Source organism: Lissotriton vulgaris, chromosome 9 (assembly GCF_964263255.1).
Source record: "Lissotriton vulgaris chromosome 9, aLisVul1.2, whole genome shotgun sequence".
Classification (NCBI taxonomy): Eukaryota; Metazoa; Chordata; class Amphibia; order Caudata; family Salamandridae; genus Lissotriton; species Lissotriton vulgaris.
The window spans coordinates 1,080,272,064-1,080,296,455 of record NC_141697.1 but is presented as its reverse complement, the minus strand read 5'-3'; the positions used below and the strand labels follow the sequence as shown (position 1 = coordinate 1,080,296,455).

Sequence of the window (24,392 nt, the reverse complement as noted above, 5' to 3'; positions counted from 1 at the left end):
TAATGGCCACTATATTGGCGATGCACTTACACAATTATTGTGGGTTCAGACAGCGCGTTCGTCGTTTTGGTAGAAGGGGCGACCTGAAACTAGAAAAACCGATACCGGTCAAAACGCGGTGAGTATAATTCTCCCAGCGTCAGCATGGCGATGGAATGGCCAGGGGGGGGAAAAAATCGATTCACTTACTTATTTTTCGCAGGTCGGGGCGGCAAGCAGGGGGTCCGAGTTCCTCTTCCTAGAAGCTCACAACTGAGTCAGCGTCCCTGACTCCATTAAGAGCGTGCCGGGACAGTGCGCGCGCAGCCAGGGAAGCGTGTCTGGGTTGAGCATGCGCGGCAGCGCTTGCTCTGCGCATACGCTTCTGATAAGTGTTTGTTGCTGAATGTGTGCGTGGGATAACTGATCGCGCAATTCAATGGGCAATCTAAATGGATTGCTATTCAAAACAACAACAATTTACACAAAAAAATTAATTAGGAGCAAACAGGAATTAAAAATTACACAATTGTCACATTATTGGGAACAATATTTGTTTTGTAGAGCGAACCTTGGCATTGGCAGGTAATTGTACATTAGTAGATGTACATTGCTAAAATGAGTTCACGTGACAGTGTTGCAAGGAAGTGTTCATTAAGTCCAGTTCAGGTGCACATATTCCACTCATCGAGGGAGTTAAGTCCTTTCTCGATTGTTTTGCACAGGTAAATCCATTTGCACTCCAGGCGATTTAATATTGTTTGCTGATTGCCTCCTCTAGCATTGGGCATCAGTTTATCAATCACCTGCCATTTCATTTCATTTTCCGAATGTCCTAGTTCAAGGTAGTGTTCCACCAGTGGGGCTGTTGTTACTTTGCATCGGATTCTGCTTCTGTGTTGGGATATTCTGGTCTTTATCTGTTGGGTAGTTTGTCCGATGTACAGTAGTTTGCATGGGCATTCAATACAGTAAATCACATTCTTAGAATTGCAGTTTGTGAAAAATTTGAGATTGTGCCTAATACATCCATACTCGAATACTTTAGTGTTGGTGGTGAATTCGCATGCCATGCATTTGTTACACTTAAAATGTCCTAGTACTGGCGGAAGACTCAACCTAGTTTCGATTGTGTTATTAGCTGTTGGGTTGGAGGCTGCTCTTACCAGATGGTCTTTTAGATTGCGACCACGTTTGAATGAAAACAGAGGGAGTCCGGTATTTAATTCTAAGGGATCTAGTACATTCCAATGTTTTTTAATCATGTTAGTGAGTTTGTTGCTGGCCGTGTTAAAGGTGGTGACACATGTGATTTTTGATGAGATTTTCTTTGGCTGAGGCTCAAGTAAACATTCTCTGTGTGTGTACCAGGCCCTTTTCATAGCCCTTCTTACCAGTTTACGTGGGTAGCCTCTCGTAGTTAATTTTTTACAGAGGATTTCTGCTTCAGTGAAGAAGTCTGCTTTGTATTTACAATTTCTCCTGATTCTCAGTGTCATGAATCACCAACACCACTAAAAACCAATTCCTACGAGGGTAGTTTTGCCCACTCAGAAAACCCACCCCTGTCCCGTGCAACCAGCACTCCAGATATGTAATGTGTTAGAATGTAAATCGTGTTTGTACTTTCAAGTGTATATTCATTCATTTTGGTTACAAACTGTATGGATTCATAATATCCGTTTTGAGTCAAACACTGTTAATTTTATGATGATTCCGATAAATGAGGAGATCGAAGATATGAATATCACTTGCTGTTTCTGTTAGCACAATCACCTGTAAAAGTAACCGGTAATGTTTTCGCTAGTAATATTGTGTGTTTAGTTATTTGTCAGAGCGTGGGAGGGATGCAGGCACAAGCAAAGGAAGCGCACGTTGAAGAACGGCGCTAGCGCATGCATCGGAAAGCGCACGTTTACGAAAGCACACGCAGGAAAATGTGCGCGTAACGTAAAGAAGTCCTGGGTGTGGCACAACTATAAAAGGCCACACCCAACGCAGATCCACGCTTTGCCTTCCTCCGTCTTCCAGCGCAGGACCATTTTGGAGAACGCTCGGAGCCAGCAGACACAGCCAACGCCCCTGCATCTTTGAAGGTCTGCATCTCGACGAGTTCTTCTCTGCATCGCGCAACCTGGGAAAAGAATTCGGACAACTTGGAAAGTTAAGTGAAATCTTTCTTTATTGTTTAAACCAGCAGGCGCCCAACGCAAGCAAGCAACTCAGCTTTCTGGACCAGCATTAAGGAACTTGAACTGGGACTTTTTGAAATAGACATTTTTTGCTCATTTAGGCTTTGAGAAGTATCAAAGTTAACTTTGGGGCAATAATTCTCGTAGAATGTTTTGTGTGCATTTGTACCTGTATTTGTTTATAAGTTTTGTCTAGGAAGAAAAGGTGAAGTGAAACGCAATCCAATACAGAGAGCGTAAGTGGTGTATATTATTAAGAGATAGTGAAAAGGAAGGATTAAACAATACAAGAAAAGAAGTAACTCATTTAAATTATTTCCTTTCCAGTGTTAAATAGAATACTTTGGCAACTCAACTGATTCAACTCTGTTCAACTCATCTTCCCTTCACTCTTCACAACGACAACACGGACGTGACGCCTAGGCCTTAACAGTCGCAGGTAGGCTTGCATCAAAGTTAAAGGGAGACTCTATGGGATGTAATGAGTGTGTAGAAGAATAAGAATAGAGAATAGGGATTACAATAGTCTTCTTTATTGCCTCGCAGGTCGACAATAAGGAAGCAGGTAGCGTCCACGATCCGGCCTACCTCCCTGATTTCTATTTGATACCTCAGTGTAATCTACGAAATCACTAGGAATTACCTAGAATTTGGGGAAGTTGGTCCATAAACGTCTCTGCGGAATCTCCTTACAAGTGGCCTACAGGTAAGACTACTTGTAACCTTGACACTCAGGAATTGTCCATAGGGCAATCCATCCCTCAGAGCCCTGGGGTGTGCACTATGGTATTGCAGGAGGGTATTGCGTTCCGTAGGTTTTCGGAACAGTGTGGTGTACAGTTGGTTTTCCTCGCATTTAATGGTAACATCAAGGTAGTCAATTTGGTGTCTATTGTATGAGTAGGTAAATTTGAGGTCAGTTTGGTTGGTATTCAGCCAAATACAGAAGTCATTTAGTGACTCTTCTGTACCCCTCCAGATCATGAGGACATCGTCGATGTATCGATGCCAAGATTTTATTTGATTGCGGAATGGGTTTGTGTTGTTATGGATGATGTTAGTTTCTAGGTCATCCACGAAAAGAATCGCAAAATTGGGAGCAAAAACAGCTCCCATGGAGGTACCCTTACACTGTCTATAAAATGTGTCTTTAAATAGAAAGTAGTTCTTGGTCAAGGCTATTTCCAGAAGCTTAATTATGAATTCCGTGGGGACTTGGTGTGGAGCGGGGCGGTTGTCTAGGTGTTTCTTAATTACGTTGATGCCTTTTTCTTGGGGAATATTGGTATAAAGTGACTCTATGTCTAGAGTCACTAGGATTTCATTGTCTGGGTCGAATGAGTATGCCTCGATGAGATTGATCAGGTGTGTGGTATCTTTAACATACGTTACAGTGTCTTTGACCATGTCGTGAATGAAAAAATCAATATATTTACCCAAGGGTTCTACAATGGACCCGCAGCCTGAAAGTATTGGTCTCCCAGGGGGGTGTTCAGTGTCCTTGTGGACTTTAGGCAATGTGTAAAGCACAGGGGTACGTGGGTTCTTATTGTTTAGGAATAGGAATTCGTTCTTACTCAGAAAACCTAATTCAAGTGCTTCTTGGGTGACATTGAGGATTGTCTCACTGATATTTTTAATGGGATTGCCTCTTAGTTGTTTGTAGTGATCTTTGTTGTTGATCTGGCGTAAAATTTCATTGTCATAAGAGGTGCGGTCTTGAATGGCTATACCGCCACCCTTGTCACACGGTTTTATGACGATGTCTTGATTCTGTTTTCGGGAATTCAGACTGTTCCTTTCTTCCTTGCTGATGTTGTAGGGTGTAAATCTATAGCTCTCCTTTATTTTGTCCAGATCACGTAACACTAGGTGTTCAAAAGTGATTACTTCTGGTGGCATGGTTCCACTAGATGGACGGAAAGTGGACGGTGGACGTAGGCCTGTAGTGTCATTCCTATTGGGACCATCTCGATTTTTGAAGAAAGTCTGGAGTCTTATTTTTCTGAAAAAAATGCATAATTTCAGCTTGGATATTGAACCAGTTAGGTTTTTCAGCTATCACAAATGAGAGACCTCTACTTAAGAGGGCTATATCAGTAGAGTTCAGCTGATGTTGGGACAGATTGAATATAGGTATTGTCTCTGTGTTGGTATTCATTTCTGGTTCCCTGTCTAGTATTGGTAGCCCCATTGGTAGAACCTGTTCCTGGTTTGGCGTTCCCCGGGAGGGAAGTTGTACCTGGGTTTGGGTCGTGTTCTCCCTCTCCCTCTCCCCCTGGGGGGGTCCGTGTGCCTCAACTGGCCTCTCCCTAAAAAATGGGGATTTGTGCCAGCGGAGGTACCAGGTCCTTCTGTTCCTTCTGAGTCTTCTGACTCTGCTGAGGATTCAGAAAAAGTCACTGGTGCACGGTTCCTGAACCTGCCCCACGAACCAGTAGGAACTTTTTGCTGGTCTGGGGGGCCTGCAGTGAAAAAATCTTCCCTAAGGTACGGGTAGGTTTTTTCTTTGTTGTATTGGGTGGCGGTATATCCATTCAAGACCGCACCTCTTATGACAATGAAATTTTACGCCAGATCAACAACAAAGATCACTACGAACAACTAAGAGGCAATCCCATTAAAAATATCAGTGAGACAATCCTCAATGTCACCCAAGAAGCACTTGAATTAGGTTTTCTGAGTAAGAACGAATTCCTATTCCTAAACAATAAGAACCCACGTACCCCTGTGCTTTACACATTGCCTTAAGTCCACAAGGACACTGAACACCCCCCTGGGAGACCAATACTTTCAGGCTGCGGGTCCATTGTAGAACCCTTGGGTAAATATATTGATTTTTTCATTCGCGACATGGTCAAAGACACTGTAACGTATGTTAAAGATACCACACACCTGATCAATCTCATCGAGGCATACTCATTCGACCCAGACAATGAAATCCTAGTGACTCTAGACATAGAGTCACTTTATACCAATATTCCCCAAGAAAAAGGCATCAACGTAATTAAGAAACACCTAGACAACCGCCCCGCTCCACACCAAGTCCCCACGGAATTCATAATTAAGCTTCTGGAAATAGCCTTGACCAAGAACTACTTTCTATTTAAAGACACATTTTATAGACAGTGTAAGGGTACCTCCATGGGAGCTGTTTTTGCTCCCAATTTTGCGATTCTTTTCGTGGATGACCAAGAAACTAACATCATCCTTAACAACACAAACCCATTCCGCAATCAAATAAAATCTTGGCATCGATACATCGACGATGTCCTCATGATCTGGAGGGGTACAGAAGAGTCACTAAATGACTTCTGTATTTGGCTGAATACCAACCAAACTGACCTCAAATTTACCTACTCATACAATAGACACCAAATTGACTACCTTGATGTTACCATTAAATGCGAGGAAAACCAACTGTACACCACACTGTTCCGAAAACCTACGGAACGCAATACCCTCCTGCAATACCATAGTGCACACCCCAGGGCTCTGAGGGATGGATTGCCCTATGGACAATTCCTGAGAATCAGGAGAAATTGTAAATACAAAGCAGACTTCTTCACTGAAGCAGAAATCCTCTGTAAAAAATTAACTACGAGAGGCTACCCACGTAAACTGGTAAGAAGGGCTATGAAAAGGGCCTGGTACACACACAGAGAATGTTTACTTGAGCCTCAGCCAAAGAAAATCTCATCAAAAATCACATGTGTCACCACCTTTAACACGGCCAGCAACAAACTCACTAAAATGATTAAAAAACATTGGAATGTACTAGATCCCTTAGAATTAAATACCGGACTCCCTCTGTTTTCATTCAAACGTGGTCGCAATCTAAAAGACCATCTGGTAAGAGCAGCCTCCAACCCAACAGCTAATAACACAATCGAAACTAGGTTGAGTCTTCCGCCAGTACTAGGACATTTTAAGTGTAACAAATGCATGGCATGCGAATTCACCACCAACACTAAAGTATTCGAGTATGGATGTATTAGGCACAATCTCAAATTTTTCACAAACTGCAATTCTAAGAATGTGATTTACTGTATTGAATGCCCATGCAAACTACTGTACATCGGACAAACTACCCAACAGATAAAGACCAGAATATCCCAACACAGAAGCAGAATCCGATGCAAAGTAACAACAGCCCCACTGGTGGAACACTACCTTGAACTAGGACATTCGGAAAATGAAATGAAATGGCAGGTGATTGATAAACTGATGCCCAATGCTAGAGGAGGCAATCAGCAAACAATATTAAATCGCCTGGAGTGCAAATGGATTTACCTGTGCAAACAATCGAGAAAGGACTTAACTCCCTCGATGAGTGGAATATGTGCACCTGAACTGGACTTAATGAACACTTCCTTGCAACACTGTCACGTGAACTCATTTTAGCAATGTACATCTACTAATGTACAATTACCTGCCAATGCCAAGGTTCGCTCTACAAAACAAATATTGTTCCCAATAATGTGACAATTGTGTAATTTTTAATTCCTGTTTGCTCCTAATTAATTTTTTTGTGTAAATTGTTGTTGTTTTGAATAGCAATCCATTTAGATTGCCCATTGAATTGCGCGATCAGTTATCCCACGCACACATTCAGCAACAAACACTTATCAGAAGCGCATGCGCAGAGCAAGCGCTGCCGCGCATGCTCAACCCAGACACGCTTCCCTGGCTGTGCGCGCACTGTCCCGGCACGCTCTTAATGGAGTCAGGGACGCTGACTCAGTTGTGAGCTTCTAGGAAGAGGAACTCGGACCCCCTGCTTGCCGCCCGACCTGCGAAAAATAAGTAAGTGAATCGATTTTTTCCCCCCCCTGGCCATTCCATCGCCATGCTGACGCTGGGAGAATTATACTCACCGCGTTTTGACCGGTATCGGTTTTTCTAGTTTCAGGTCGCCCCTTCTACCAAAACGACGAACGCGCTGTCTGAACCCACAATAATTGTGTAAGTGCATCGCCAATATAGTGGCCATTACCTCCACTTATTTTAACAAAATCAAACCAATTATTGACCAGGAATGCTCTTCAGTTTCAGACAACCTTCCCTACCATAGCGACGACTGCGCCTTGGCAGTGATACTGATCATGTTTTAACCTTAAATTTCTGTAAGTAAAATACCCCCCTTTTTTCAATTTGAGTTTGACTATTAATACCCATAGAGCCTTAATAATCTCTATTTCTCCTTCTCTTATTTTATAAGCTCAAGTATTTTCCCCACTTTGAAGAAAACAGCCACTACCTGAATCCTCATTTAATGCCTGGATTCTAACCAATCTTGTGTGAGTCTCTGGTTAAGTAAGCAACTTATGGCTATTCCTTAGCCTTTCGCTAATATCTATTAAATGGTTACAGCTATTGAGTCAACTCATGCTTATTAAATTACCCACAGATTCTGTGAAAAGCTGCGACATCCGCCCTACAGTATTACGTGAATGACCATCCTTGCCCTTCCTACTGGCAAGGTATATAATGATTTTTAAAATTTAACAGTCAATCCTTCTAAATGCATGCGCGCATTACCTAAGCCTAAAAACGGCAGCGCACCTGGGTGAGATTAGATCATCTGCCCCCTAACTATTACATCTCACCAAAAATGCATGCATAGTAATTTGAACATGTGCATGCTTTTTAAATTTTTATTTTTCTCCGGGAGCACCATAACAATGTCAGATCTAAACATGTAGGAACACTAGTTAAGTACATACAAGAAAGAGAGTATAATTGAATTTTCTGTAGTTTCAGGAGGCTCAACTGTCCTGATGAAGATCTAAAATAATATAGATCGAAACGCCGTCGACCTACCCAAGGAATTTCACTTGTACCATTGTATATAATTGTTGTGTGTGTTTATCCTTGTTGTGTGTGACAGTTCGTTCACTTTGATCACCTATGCCACGTCCTGCACCGTACTATTCACCTGAGCACCTGAAATACTGTGTATATATATATATATAATTTTGTGTCTTGCTATGAGAAAAGAATAAGAATAAAAAATTCCAAATTTTTCCTACTACAAATGCTCCCTAGCGACTTATTAAATATTCGCTAATACCCTTTGTTTTCCTTTAAGGACCACATAAGGCCTACTCCGAACCATTGTTTTATAAAATTATGAAATGTGCCTATGTGCCAAGGGATTTATAGCTATTCATTGCCATTCAGGCATGACTCCTTCGGGAAAAGGCAGCTTTGTCTTCTACAAGGGAGGGTTCCTTTATTGCATTTTGCACTACTTGCTTGAAGACTGAGTGGGCAATTTGAGTTTTCCATAGGTCAGGTGCAGTGCATGCAGTGGACGTTTAAGGACTTTTCTAGGTGCAGTGTGGGAATTGTAGTCCAGACATCCCAAAGACCATCTAGGAGATTCAAGACCCTTGGATTTGTGTTTTGAACACTTTGAACCCTCAAGAGGAACTTCAGGAAGAAGTTCCAGAAATTTGGTGAAGTTTGAGAACTTTCAGCCAAAAAGCTCCATAAGGTGACAGACTCGATGTCGAGAGTCAAGCCGTAGTTCAAGGCTTCCAGGATTTGACAGAGGCCTCGCGGAGCTGCAATCTGACAAAGTCATATCCAAATCAGCCTGCTGGAGAAAAACTGCTCGATGTTGAGAGAAAAATACTTCAGAAAGGTTTCTGAGTCCGAAGTCAAATTTTGCCCAAGGCCTCCCGTTTAGTGTTCCTGACCAAGGATCCATTGCGGTCGACCTCAAACTTTGACTTTGTCCCGGTCAAGTGCGACCAGATGCCCCAAAGTGGTGCTATATGTTTTTAAGCACTAGAAAGTGTTTATTCTTTAAAAATTCATATCTGTGGTTCCTTGCATTAGATTTTTCTGTCGTTTTGGCATGTATTTGTTCATAAAAATATAGTACCTTTTTATAAATTGGAGTTGGATTTTTATTGTGTGTTTAATGTATTGGTGTTCAGTGCTTTAAATGGGAAAAAATAAGTGCAGGTACTCATTAAAATGAGATAGAGTTGTAGTGAGTGGGCGGAGCTAGGGGCGGGGCTAAGGGCAAGACATAATGATAATTAACAACTTCCATAATAGTTGCAACACACACCAAAGCACATGATAAATGTGTTTATATAAACAAAGCAGGTTAACTCTTTTTTTTTATTTTTTATTAAAGTTTTTTATTTTTCTTCGTTACAACATAGCATTATGAGCATTACATGTATCACAATTTTATCCATTACAATATTCTTTGCATTAATTACAGTCCAGCCTTTGGTACTAACACATAGATTATACAATAGATCTACCCAGACATAGCGTACACATTATGCAATTCAACTATAATAAGAAAGCAGAGTCCGGAATCAGCAGTAAAAAAACGAAGTCAAAAGAGACAGCAGCTACCCGCCCCCTCCCCTAGCTATTCCTTCTTTGACTCTCTTTCCATTTACATAATGGCTCCCAAATTCTTCTCCCCAATCGTCTTCCACTCCTCCCCTTTCGGGCAAAGATTTTTTCCTCTATATTATATGCATACAGGGTATTTGCCAGCCAACATTGCATTTTCGGAGGGCTTTTATCTAGCCAAGCCCTAGCTATTGTTAATCTATAGACGGCCATTATTACAAAAAGAAATTCAGCATATTGAACCTGCTCTTCATCGTTCACACCTAGCATAATCCAAGCTGGTGTAAGGGATATCTCAATACCCAGTGAGCTTGCCAAGAACCCCTCAATCTCCCTAATCAGAGTTCTTAATTGAGGACATGTTGCAAAAATATGTACGCTATCTGCTTCCAGCTCGTTACATCTGGGACAGTTGATTCCTTGATTCCCTCCCCATTTTGCAATCTTTGCAGGTGTAAAGTACAAAGAGAACAGTGTTTTATAATGCTGTGATTGCAGCGGGGCAGCACATAATATCGTACATCCTAAATTCAAAGAATCATAAAACAGGCTACTATCAACTCCCAGTTTATCCTCCCATTTTTTACTAAATTTAGCTAAATCGTCCTGCTTATCTTTCACCAATGCTGCATAAAAGGATTTGATAGAACAATCCCCCATCAGTTTTATTTTCTCCATTATTTCTATTTTATTGAAACCTGCTGGACCTCCGACTTTGTTATTAAGGAAACTTCTAACCTGTAGATATTTAAAAAATCCCCTATTATCTAAGCCATATGTTTCTCTCAACTCTGAAAATTGCTTAAAGCCATCCTGTGTGAATAAATCTCCCATTTGCGTGACCCCCCTTAGAGCCCACTCTGCCATAGTATGATCTCCAAAAATTTCCTTGGGGAGTGACCTATTGTTAGTTAATAAGACATACCTGTTATACCTCCCAATTTTTACTTTCTTTAAAAATGCATTCCAGGTCGTAACTGCCGCTTTAACAGTTTTAAACTTAGTCCTCTTGAAATAACTATAGTCAATACATTTTAGAAAACAGTTCTCAGCATTTACCCCAAGTGCGACAGCATACACCTCTGTAGACATTTTCTGCATTCTTACATCATCAGAGTTTCCACCAATAAGACCTTGAATATATTGCAGCACAGTAGCCATATAATATAAACAAAAGTCTGGTGCCCCCCATCCCCCTTTTTCTCTGGGGAGTGTCATATACCTATAAGCTCTCCGGGTTTTACCTTGGGCCCATATAAACCTGTTACATATAGCCTCTATACCGTTAAACCAACTGGCTTCAATCAACAAAGGTACAGCCCTGAACACATACAAAAATTTGGGTAAAATCATCATTTTGATGATGTTTGTACATCCAACTAGTGACAGGTGTAAATTGTTCATTCTTTCCAAATCTTTTTTCATTTGAGTTATCAAGGGATCCATATTTTTTTCCACAATTTTACTTACTTCTGCTGTCATGTGTACCCCTAGATAAGTTGCCATATTTGTCACTCTTACATCGTTACAATTTACCCATTGATTTTTAACTATCTGTGTTTTAGTTGTGTTCAAACTATAACCAGAAAACTGACCAAACCTCTCAGCTTCTGCTTCAATTGCCCTGATGGCAGCTAAGGGGTCTGGAGTCAAGATAGCGACGTCGTCCGCATAAGCTAGTGATTTAAGTCTACAACCATTTAGCACTAACGGCAATATCTGTTGATTAGTTTCCAATTTTCGAATATAGGGGTCAAGGTATAGAGCAAACAGCAGGGGGGAAGAGGGACAACCCTGCCTTGTGCCTCTCTGGATATTAACTGCGGCAGAATAACCTCTATTGACTCTTATCTTGGCCGTCGGATTTATGTATAGCGTCTGTAGAGCCTTTATGAATCCTGGTCCTATACCGTGCCACCTCAAAACATCCCATAAATATCCCCATGAGACCCTATCAAATGCCTTTTCAGCGTCGAGAAACACCGCTGCCATTGGGTCTTCCAGGGTGTCTGCTACGTCAAATGCCGTAATTACCTGCCTAGTATGGTGGGTTGTTCCCTTACCTGGAATAAATCCATGCTGAGAGGGAGTAACCAAAGATTCAATTATCTTAGATAATCTTTTTGCCAACATTTTTGAAAACACCTTGACATCGGCGTTCATTAAGGTGATGGGTCGATAGGAGCCCGGGACATCTACCGGTTTGCCTTTTTTTGGAATGACAATGATGTCTGCGCCTCCCCAAGAGTATGGAGCAGTCTCACCCAATTGTGCTAACAACATTAGATTAAACATGTCTGCTAACAAAGAGGACTGGAAGATTTTATAAAATTCGACTGGGATCTGGTCTGGGCCAGCAGCCTTCCCAGATGGCAGTTCCCTCAGAGCCTCAGCTAGTTCATCCACCTTGAATTTCTCTTCCAGCTCTTTTCTGTCTGCCTCCTCCAACTTCGAGGGCTCTATCTCCCTCAGATACGCCCTCATGTCCTCCTCTCTTCCATACCCATCTGATTGATACAATTCCATATAAAACTGCCTAAAAACCTCTCTGATCTGTTCTGCACCCTTAACTTTAGTTCCTTGACCATTTTTGATCTCCTTAATGTCAGCCATCCCATTTCTTTGTCTAGCTCGTACCGCTAATATATGACCCACTCTCTCGCTAAGTTCATACGCCTTTTCTTTATTGGCTACATACTTCTCCACTGTCTTTTTTGCCATCCCATCCATAACCTCTGCTTTGAGAGCGACTAGCTTTAACAATATCTGCTCAATTGGTGTGTGCGCATGTATGGCCAACATAAGTTCCTCCTCTGCCTCTCTAATTATTTCGTTATCTCTTTCTACTTTTTCCCTCTCTCTTCTTTGTGTATTAATAACATAGCTCAGGGTCTCACCTCTTAAAGCAGGTTAACTCATTATACAAAATGAAAGAGAAATGCGATAATGTGAACTTTTCCTTTTTTTGCAATAGTTGCACCTTCTTAATGCCATACTATTAATTGATGATGTTTGACACAATACTATATATTTTTGAGCATGTGAGTAGGAAGAAACTGAAAATAACCCCACATCAAATCAAAGCTCTTACACAACTAGCAAATGAAGCAAGTCATCATGACCCTCCCCAGAAGATATCTCTTGTCTCTTCCATCGATCTATACAGCCATCCTTTCATCCTACCATTTACCTGCTGATGTCCACCATTTACCCTTTACATTCTGTCATCTATTCGATTTTTCATCCATCATTCAGTTTTTCACCATTCCGTCTGTCTACCCTTCATATCCAAACCTATCCATCCATCCATCCTTAAACATATCCATTCATCCTTTCACTCATCCATCTCTTTATCCACCCTTTCACTCATCCATTAATCCTTTTTCTCATCTATCCATCAACACTTTCACTCCTTTATACCATCCAATCAATACCTCCTTTCACTCATCCATCCTCCCTCACTTCCATTCATCCATCCATCCATCCAATCTTTCACTTGCACATCCATCATCCGCCCTTTTATCCAATCATCCACCCTCTTTCACCCATACATCCATTCACTCATCCATCCATTCACTCATCCATCCATCAATACATCCACCCTAGCTCACTCATCCATCCACTCACTCACCCACCCACTCACTCACCCACCAACATTCCCTACTACGTTATTCATGAACCTTTGTCACCACAGACATGTATACACAACGTGCCACCCATTTTCTTTAAAATACCTCCTGAGCATGCCTTGATTCTCTCTCTCTCGTGCGTTTTCCTTACAAAACCAGTCATACAAATGCAGGCACACTGGGTAATTGAGACATTTTTTACAATTTACCTTAAATAAAAAAATAAAAAAGAGACATTTTTTTTTTAGGAAGGTGGGTTTCTCAGTGCAGAACGATGTTAGATTAGCGCTCAAAGAGCCAACCGTGTGAAACTTATAAAGTCTCAAGAAAGTGGAATTTTGCACCAGAACACAAAGAATCGACCCGAAGAATTATTTACTTCCAGACGAAAGCACAAGAAGCCCAAGGAGATGCAGGAACGAAAAGCAACACCACAGTGGTTGCCAGGGAGTCATTCCTTCTCCCCAGCTACCAGGCATACTGTGGTGTTTCCACAAATAAAGTAATTAGGAAACGGAGAAAGGTTGTTCAGTCCGGTTTAATAGCCTCATCCACAAACAGCTCCAGGTCGTAACTGACCTGGAACACAATACACATTCCTATTCTAAGAACAGAGAAACATTCCTATTCTAAGCAGAGTCCTGGAAAGCGAGACCAGAACCTAGAGGGAAGACATGCATGGTAAACAGCACAACATAACACATCTCCCTTCTTTACAATAAATAATGAGATGAAGAATAAACATAACAGGGAGATAAAAGAAGAAAGCAAATAAGAAGAGAAGTGAACATTGCTTACACATAATCTTTCATGTACATTGGAGCACTATGTAATCTTTGACTTCTTACACGAGTATTACGTGAAGAGTTGGCACCAGAGTGAGATGGGTTGTTTATACCAAAAAGATTAGAGTTGGTATCACAGTCAGCCTGAGTAATGTTTTTCGATTTAACAACCACAACTCGACTTTTGTTCCAAATCCTCCCATCTTGTGTTTTGATAGCATTACCAAAAACTTTACTGACAGGTCTGATATTAGTATACTTTGACCAAGACCTTCTCCCCACAGGTGCCTTTATTTTAACAAGGTCACCCACCTTTACATCATGAAATTTAACACATTTAACTTTATCAAAATACGCTTTCCTACAAGTTTGTTTTTCTATCTCTCTCTTCCTCCAAGCACCAGCACGATTGTCCACAAACCCCTTTATCAGATTCATCCAACCTGGACACCACATAGTGTTAGGAATTCTACCCCTGAATAGCTCAAAAGGAGATTTACCAGTAGTTGAGTGAGGGGAACAACGATAAGCATCAATTCTTTCTCTTAGTGAATCTTTCCAATTTAAACCACTAGCTCTTGCGAGCTGAATACTTTCCTTCAAGGTACGGTTGACTCTCTCAACAGCACCATTTGTTTCAGGGTGGTATAGTGATGTTCGCTTGTGTGATATCCCACATTTTTTAAGATATTCTTCAAACATGCTAGAACAGAACTGTGGACCATTATCAGATAATATGCTATTTGGAAAACTCTCTCTCAAAAATATATCAGATAAAAATGTAATGACTGTACTTGACGTAATCTCACTAACTGCACGTACCTCTATCCACCGTGAATACAAATCAATTAAAACTATCAGGTAAGGTGTGTCAGAAACTCCGGTGAGTGGCCCTAAAATGTCAATGGCTAATTCATCCCAAGGATGACTGGGTAATTCTCTACAAACCATAGGCATTTGCCTGACTTTTAGAATCTTGTCACTTGCACAGCATTCAACACAGTCTCTTACCATGCGTTCTATTTCTAAGTCCATTCCTGGCCACCAAAACTGGGTACGAATCATCTCTTTGGTCTTTACTATGCCCAAATGTCCAGAGTGCGCATGTTTCAACAAGTTTTTTCTTAAAGAGAAAGGAGGGATAAGCCTCAACCCACGACTTAGCATGTCATCTGAAATGGATAGTTCCTGCGAAACCAAGGACCAAGGTTTATCCAGACGCTTATTATCTTTTAATAGAGTCATTACCGTAACCAACTCCTCATCCTTTAACAATTCCTCTTTCCACTCTTCCTTACTTACTACACCCTCCGTAACTTCACAAACATTGAGATAGTCATCCTCATCAACATAGTCATCTTCACAACCAACATCATCACCTTTCACCAACCTAGAAAAACAATCAGCAGCCTTGTTTGACACCCCAGGTAAATATTGCACCTCAAAGTCAAATTCCTGCAAGGATATGATCCACCTTCTAATCCGAGAGGAGATAGAATCTAATCCCTCTTTGCAAAAAACTTCTTTTAGTGGCTTATGATCGGATTTGACAATGAATCTAGTCCCCCAAACCAGATTTTTGAATTTTTTAGAGCCCAATATATAGCCAATGATTCCTTTTCAATTACGGAATAGTTTAATTCAGGACCACGAAGACTCCTGGATGCACATGCAATTAAAGAATCCTGGTCATGTTTATTTTGGACCAAAACTGCTCCTAATCCCTTTTCACTCGCATCAGTGAATATGAATGTAGGTAACCCAGGAACAAATGCTTGTAAGCATGGAGCTTTCTTTAATTCCTCTTTTATACCCAGAAACTCCTTCTTGCACTCATCCGACCAGTCAAATGTGACACTTTTCCCAGTGAGTCTCCTCATGTTCTTTGTCTTGTCCGCAAAATGAATGATAAATTTTCCATAAAATTCTACCATCCCGAGAAAGGATAATAATTCCTCTCTATTAACAGGCTCTGCCATATTATTAATGGAAGTGACTAAATCAGATTTAGGAAAAACCCCTTCACTCTTAATACAATGACCTAGGTAATTTACCTCTTCCAAGCCAAATTTACATTTTTCCTTTTTAAGGGACAGACCAGAGTCAGACAATCTTCTCAACACATCACACACCCGTTCATTGTGTTCTTGTAAGTCAGACCCATATATTAGAAGATCATCTTGGTAACATTTTACCCCTTGAAGACGTGTGTCATGATTCTCTGAAAGACCGAGGCAGCTGATATTAACCCAAAAGGCATTCTTTTGAACCTAAAAGTACCCATTGGCGTTATAAATGCAGTTAAGTCTTGACATGAGACATCTAATTCGACTTGGTGGTAGGCAGATGCCAAATCCAGGGTGGTAAAGTATCTCGCTCCCTCTAATGTGCCTACAATCTCATCTATATTGGGTAACGGGAATCTGTCTACCACCACCTCCTTATTTAACGCTCTTAGATCAATACATAAACTAATCTCTCCAGTTGGCTTCTTTGCTACTACAATTGGAGCCAACCATTCAGTGGCCTCTACAGGTTCTATAATGTTGTTTTTAATTAATTTTTCAATCTCTTCTTGAACCTTCACTTGTTCTGCAAGTGGAATCCTTCTAACCTTCGCTACTATGGGAATAGCATTTTTTTTAAGCTTTATACAATGCTTGTAGCCAATTAAACATCCCCACTTATCCTTAAACACAGAGGGAAACTTTTCTGCAAACATGTCGGATAGGTTTTCAACCTCAAGAATTCTCACCTGAGGTGTGGCATTTGGATCAAGTGTAACTCCAAGGTCACGTTGGTCTCTCCAACTAATTAGGGCATCGCCAAAATTAGTAACGTAAATTTTCCCTGGAATGATTCTGCATCCCAATTCCATAGTGGCCATAAAATACCCTAAAATCTTAATGGGTTTACTGCCATAACCTAAGGGTAAGATGTCACTCTTGAACAACTTTACATTTTTTCCAAAGGTTTTGTGCAGTAACTCCTCATCGATCATGGTGATTTGCGAACATGAATCAAATTTAAATTCAACCATGGCATCATCTACCTTAACTAAATGTGTTGGATGTTCTAATGGCCCTGTACTAATTTCAAAAGTTACTGTTTTCACCTGTGGTTGTGTCCATTTCTTGTAAGTATTATCCCTCTTATTACCTTTCGTTCTACAACATTTTGAAAAATGACCTCTTCTCCCACAATCATTACAAATAGATTTCAATGCGGAACAGTTTGGTGAATTAGCTAGATGACCAGAGTTGCCACATCTGTAACAAGAAAATTTGTTAGGCATATTAAAATTCGGATTGAATCTGTTCATCACATTATCATTGTTTCCACTGTCTACTTTATCTTCTTTTTGAACTTGACAAACAACTTCTTCCACTTTTGATTCTGTTTTCTTTTCCGGTTCCACCATCTTCTCTTTTTCACTTTTCAGTTCATCTACACATTTGGTCATGTGCTCTACCTGTTTTGCTATTACAAGCACTTCCTCTAAGGGTGGTTCGTCCTTTAGCCATAGTTCCTTTCGAATGCTATCATGAGCACACTTCAAAACAAACTGGTCTCTTATTCTTTCTTCTAATGTTTGTCCAAATTTACACGAAGAGGCCAACTTTCTTAATGCTGAAACATAGTCTTCTACAGACTCATCCCTCTTTTGACCTCTTAGACCAAAATGGTACCTCTCCATTATTGTGCTCAACCTTGGGAGGTAATGACGATCTAATTGTTCAATAGCTATTTCGTATTCATTTAAGTTTCTCTGTTCCGCCGCAGTGAGTTCTGGCAAGTGTTCCAATACATCTTGGCCTTCTCCTCCTAAACAGTGTAATAATAAAGAATGTTTCCTTTCCGCACTTAGGTTTGTGCCGCTAACCCTCGCATAATTTGCAAATATCTTTTTCCATTTCTGCCATTTCACATTTGGCTCACCTGGACTTATTAAAAAGAATGCAGGTTGGGTTACATTTTGCATCTTCTTTCCTTTCTCCTTTTTTTTTTATATTATTCACTCTTTTTTTTTTATTTTTATTATGTACTTTCCCTTCAAATAACTTTCATTGAAAAATGTGCTGTAGTAAAATAATGAAGTGTTAACTTCTTTTCTCTTTATTTCACCTTTTTACCAGTCTTTGTTCCAGCAATAAAGGAGTCAGGTTTGTGAGATCACACTTTTGCTTATTGATGTTAACAATGCTATATTCCAATCTTAAAAGAACATTTTCTTTCCTTTATTCATTCTTTTCAATTGAGAACGCGATTTTTAAACAATGCTACGTTCTAAACTTGTTAAAAGAACTTCTTCGCCTCCTTCGTTCTTTTAGATTAATGACGCGCTTGAATAGCCTTTGTTCGCGTTAGCTTGTGCGTAGTTGATCATTGGAACGCACAGCTTGAAACGCATAGAGACTTCCTTCTCACGTTAGCGTGGCGTGTCATTGAAACGCACACATCCTTTTCCTGGAACGCACTGCTAAACGGATCGCGCGATGACACGCGAGCAGCGCGAGCACTTCTAACGGCCTAAGCCTTAAATCAAAGTGCGTTGTTTGTTTTCTATTTTTTTTTAAAGTCCCCTTTTATTTTAATTATCCTCCCGCCTTGCTCCTCACCGCACCAAGGAGTTTTCTATCTTTTCCTTTCGTCGGATCTGTCGCTGGGAAGACTACGCTTCCTTTCTGTTTTACGGCCGCTGGGGAGGACGTTCGGAATGGAGACAGCTGTGTGTTGAGGCTTTTGAGAGGTAGGATCGTCGCCAATAATAATGTGGTGTTTCCACAAATAAAGTAATTAGGAAACGGAGAAAGGTTGTTCAGTCCGGTTTAATAGCCTCATCCACAAACAGCTCCAGGTCGTAACTGACCTGGAACACAATACACATTCCTATTCTAAGAACAGAGAAACATTCCTATTCTAAGCAGAGTCCTGGAAAGCGAGACCAGAACCTAGAGGGAAGACATGCATGGTAAACTGCACAACATAACACATACCTCCAGCCGGAGGGAGTCACCGCGCACCCATACTCGTCAGAAGAAACATGAGGAGGACAGCACTTGCTCAAGCCGGTTGCAAGGTAAACTGGCAACCATGCAGTGGCTCGCAGCCCTTCAGAATTACTTCCTCACATGGAGGTCATCAGTGAATGCGCGGTATGGATGTTCCCAGAAGGCAGTCTGCTGCTCCGGCCCTCAAAGCGCTTCACTGGCTTCACTGGCTCCCCGTGAAGGAGCGGGTGAAATTTAAAGCGCTATGTACAGCCCACAAAATTTTACATGGCAAAGGCCCCCCTATCCTTGCTAATATGGCCCGTCCTTATAAACCCCCACGTCTGCTGCGCTCGGACCAAAAACACCTTTTGCAGTCAACGAGAGTAAGAAGAGCTCGTTCTGGGGGCAGGCGTTTCTCTGTGCAGGTGGCGTCTCTTTGGAACTCTCTGCCCCTCAGGATTCGCTCAGAACCCAAGATCCTACCATTTAGGAAACTTCTTAAGACCCACTTGTTTCCACAGTAGTGATTAGCTGAGTCTCTCCTTCTGGTCTGTTGCACCGGGACGCCCCTGGGTAAGCTGAGCGCATTATACATTTCATATTATTATTATTATTATTGTATGTGCGCTTTCTACAAAAAAAAACATTTGTTAGTAACCAAATCGCATTGTCTGGGCATTAACCATCTGATCCAGAAAGTGCAGGAAGTGTGAGAATCGCCGCCCTTGCCACTGCTAAAATGTATATGTTTAAAGTACTTTTCACTTTCTGAAGTGCTGCGCTTTGAAAATCACGCGCGCACACTAGCAGGTAAAATGAATCTCCACCCTGCTTTGTCTAGCACAGTGTGACCGTGAGCACCTCACATTATTCAAATGAGCCCTGCCGATTAGCTCAGCAGGGGCTCAGATGGGGGTTACAGAAGTGGCGCCTTGGCTGACACAAACGTCCCCACCTTCTCATTCGCACTCTAAGCCAGTGACCTCCCTTGTCATGAGTACCGGTACTCTCGTCTGGCAGAAGAGAAGTGCCGGTACTCAGAGTGACAAATCTAAGAAGTGCCGGTACTCCGAACCGGTGAGTACCGGCCCATTTAAAGCACTGTTGGTGTTTTAAAAAACTTTACAAACCCGTCTAAGTTAAGCTTGCCTGCTCATTGCCAGCTTCTACATTTTAAAGGGATTTTGCAGAGTCTCTCTCATATTTCTATAAGATGTTTGTTGCACAGTTTACATAATCAACTTTTTCTGGGCTTGGATGGTGCAGTTTATTTAGAGTCCAGCCACTCTCAGCTCTACGTGTTAATGTATTGGCTCACCTCTGCCAATGCTTGTCAAATATGGATGCACATTGTGCTTCACCTTATAGCTGGTGTCAAATTGGACAAACTCCTATGTACGTTCAAGGCCATACACCATATTGTATCCATGTATCTATATGAAGGCAAGGAACATCCTGTCTTTTTCATTATTGTCTGATGGAGACTTCCGTCTTTTATTGTTGTGCGAGTGCTTCTAGCATCCTGTTGTTTGTTAGTGAATAGAAATGGGCCAATGTTACCCCTGCTGTTCCTTAACAAATGCCCCCTAGTCGGTTTCGACTTCATTGATCTGTCAGTAAGGATAGACAGGGGGTAGCGATGTTCACAAAAAAAGAGCAGCAGCGGTTACAGAAAGCATTCGAAAAGGCAAACCGGCGCTTTTGGAGTATGTAAATAGCTTTAGGACAACAAATGAAAACTTGTATATTTCTTTGCCCTAAAAGTCGACATCCCAAGCCCAGCCCATAGACCCTGACGTGGGGGGTGAGATTTAAGCCCTCAGCCCAGTGGGCGTTGCGCGCCTAATCACAGCCAAATGCTGTTTCACTAATTATGAAAAGTCACTCTACGATGTGCTTAGTCCCTTGCTCCTTAAGAGTGCTAAACAATCACAGAAAGGTTGGTGTGGCTCTATGCTGGCTTAGTGTACAAATGGTCGGCAACACGACAGCTTGTGACAAGACTTTACAGTTCAGTTCAGACTTTCTTTCTCTCGACCCGCCACGAACAAAGTATCTCTCCCGCTCTGGGACCGGAGTTCCAGCTTGAAGGAAAGGAAAGCAGTAACTGTCACACGCCCCGTCTCCGCCCACACATCTTTCAGACGCCTCTGAAACAACAAGCTCCACTAGCGCCAGTCCCTAACAGGTGCAACCATCTGTCTGTCAATCACCGAGCATACCCCGCCTCCTGGCCGCAAAACAGCGTCCGGTCGCCATAGAGACTGGCACCTGCGTATCCAGAAGTCTTTGCGGCTCATCTCAACTCACGATCTCATTGGTTGTTTGACCTTCTCTTCTAAGTTGATGGTGGAGGGAATGGGAAACACACACAGAAAGGACGTTCGCCGGGTCTCCTGATTGAGCAGTTTAACCGTGTAAGTTATTTATATTTCCGCACATAGTGATGTCCCTCTGCGTAATTTATATCTGTTTGTTGCTGCATCCTGGTGGATGACTTCCTTCTGGGAGCAAAATGCCTGCATGTGAGAACTGCTTTTATAGCAGTACCTGCCTGTTACGTGTATAGACAGTGACACCGAATCACGCAACAGGAAAAGGTCACAGGACTTAGGCCAGGCTGGTTGCTTATGGGACCTGGCGGAATTGGTAAACAACTCCCTTGTTAAACATTTAAGTAGTAGTTTATTGCTGCAAGCAGGCTTTGTGCGATGCATTTGCAGGCTGCGTACGAATGCATGCATTGTGCACACATGCACGGTGGCCCCTGCTTCTCTGTAAGGTTTTTTTCCGTGGTAAAATACGTGCTCTGAAGCGAGACAGGGAGCCATTATGTTTCATTCTGAAGTTCTTGGGGTTGGCAGCAGGCCTAAACATAATACATTGTTGAATCTCTTCCCTTCCAGCCTAATTCTAGGAACACTCGACCTAGTAAATATTTCCACCTAACTTTGTTTTTTTAAAGGTGAAACTTTTCCAGATTGTAATTCATATTTGTTGGTCGCTAAACACCCAAGCTTCTACGGCTGTCATTGAGAGGACGAGGCTTGTTTATATTTCCTAATTGCCTCTGTTTGGAGTGGCAACCCAAAATAAAAATATCACCCCATTACCGCTCAAATAAACAGTATTTATTTATTTATTTTTAAAGTTTTATATAGCGCGGACAAGATCTTTGCAGATATCAGAGCGCTTTACAGAGACAGTAGGTAGGATAAACAAGACTCTTAAATCAATATGAGTTTCCGTAGACAGTGAGTTGCAAAAATAGGGTATCAATCATACAAGAGTATACAGAGTAATAACAATCAAGAAACAATAATATGGAAGCAGTACAATGTCTAAACGGATAAGATTATAGCACCCCAGAGGGTGAGTAAACACAATGTTGAACGCATAGTAGTAGTCAGTAGTGGGTGCGTTGCAGGTTATTGAGGCACTCAAGTCCTAGTGTTCAACCCAATAAACAAGTTGGAAATCAATAGTATAGCATCCGTGCAATGAATTAGATCCAGAAGCAGACAAAAAAAAATGGACTGACATAGATAAGTATTCAGACAGCCGATAATGTGGGAGCCAAATACTGTCATTGTTCCAGTATCAATAGTGTTCAGGTGTATTTAGCCATAAGGATGGCCTTCACCTCTTTCTTGAAGAGTATAGTGGACGGGATAAGCCTGGTTTCTGGCGGGAGTGCATTCCAGATCCTAGGTGCCATTCCAGAGAAGGAGCGTTTGTATGTTTTTTCCTTCCGGAATCTCTGTGGTTTCAGGAGGAGAGTGTTTGTGCTTCTGTTGGATCTTGAGCCTCCTGATATGGTCAGCTTATGAGAGAGGTAGTTGGGTGCCTTGTGGTGTACGGCCGAGTGTGTCATACAGGCAATTTTCAACTGAATTCTGGCTTCAATAGGCAGCCAGTTCAGGGCTTTTAAGTCAGGGGATATATGCGAGTGTTTTCTTGAGCCAGTGATGAGTCTCGCGGCCGCGTTCAGGGAGGCTCTCAGGGGAGCCGTTGTTGTCAGGGGGAGCCCGCTGAGAGCCACAATTCCGTAGTCTATGCGAGGAATGACTAAGGCTTGTACCACAGTTTGGAAGTCCTTGGGTGGTAGGAAGGGTTTGAGTTTTCTCAGCGTGTTGATTTGGAAGTTGGCTCCTTTAGTTGCTATGCTAATATGCTGCTGCATGTCGAGATTGCAGTCCAATGTGATGCCAAGGGATTTCGCTGAGTCTACGATGGTGGGTTGGACATTGAGTGCGGTTAGATGATTGAGCCAGGTTTGGGTGATGGCCTTTTTCGCAGGAGGAGAGATCAGAAGGAACTCAGTTTTCAGAGCATTTAGTTTGAGGTGATTGTCGGCCAGCCAAGCTTGGGTGTTTCTTAGTGTGGCATTCAACAGTTTGATGTCTTCAGGGGATTGAAGCTTGAGGTAGAGCTGAGTGTCATCGGCGTACATATGGAAATGTACCTTAGAAGATTGAAGCAAGGTGGTGAGTGGTTCCATGACGAGGTTGAACAATGTGGGGGATAGGGAGGAACCTTGCGGGACGCCCAGTGTTACTGGCACAGGCGAGGACAGTGCGTTGTTGATCTTGAACCTCTGAGAACGGTTGTGCAGAAAGGACGTGAACCATTTGAGAACCGTCCCGGATATGCCCATTCTGGTATTTAGGAGCTCCAGTAGATTCTCATGTTTGACCGTATCAAATGCTGAATAAAGGTCAAGAAGGATGAGGAGGCAAGACTCATTGTGATCAAGGATTTGGAGGGCATCATCTATTATGTGTGTCATGGCCGTTTCCGTGCTATGCTTTGCTCTGAATCCGGATTGGTGAGAGTTGAGGAGGTCAAACTGTTCAATGTGTTTTGTTAGTTGGAGTTGTACGCATTTTTCTAACAGTTTTGCTAGAGTGGTGATATTGGTGATAGGACGATAGTTGTTTAGGTCGGCCGGGTCAGCTGTGGGTTTCTTGAGTATAGGCGTGACTTGCCCAATCTTGAGGGAGTCTGGGATGAGCCCTTGTTGCAGGGAACAGTTGATGATTTTAGTCCAGAGTGGGAGGAACCGGGGGGTGAGGACTTTAACAGCATTGGCAGGTAGGGGGTCTGTGTGATGATTGGCGGGTTTCAAGGTGACCAGCAGTTTGTGAATTGATTCTTCGGAATAGGTGTCGAAGGACGTCCATGAAGCGTTGTTTTTAGCATGAGTGTTAGTTATGCATATGGAGCCGGAGAATCGACTTACATCCTTGTTGAGATCGCTTCTTATAGTGTCGTTCTTTTGCTTGAAGAAAGCAGAGAAGTCTTCGCAACTTGGGATAGCCTTTGTTAAGTTGTTGGGTTGTGGAGGTTGCGTTTTGGTTTGGGTTTTGACTAACTCGAACAGTTTTTTTGGTCGGTTTTTAGCTTGATCTAGCTGTTGGCTAAAGA

At 42.0% G+C, this 24,392-nt stretch overlaps 1 protein-coding gene across 1 annotated transcript in view; it reads left to right on the top strand.

Annotated features, from left to right (window-relative positions):
• The first annotated feature begins 21,274 nt into the window (after window positions 1–21,274).
• Window positions 21,275–24,392, top strand: part of CFAP20DC (CFAP20 domain containing) — a 1,688,800-nt gene continuing 1,685,682 nt past the window's right edge. Inside the window, exon 1 of the mRNA XM_086939066.1 lies at window positions 21,275–21,382. The gene's annotated coding sequence lies outside the window, so the exon portion shown is untranslated. The remainder of the gene's footprint in view (window positions 21,383–24,392) is intronic.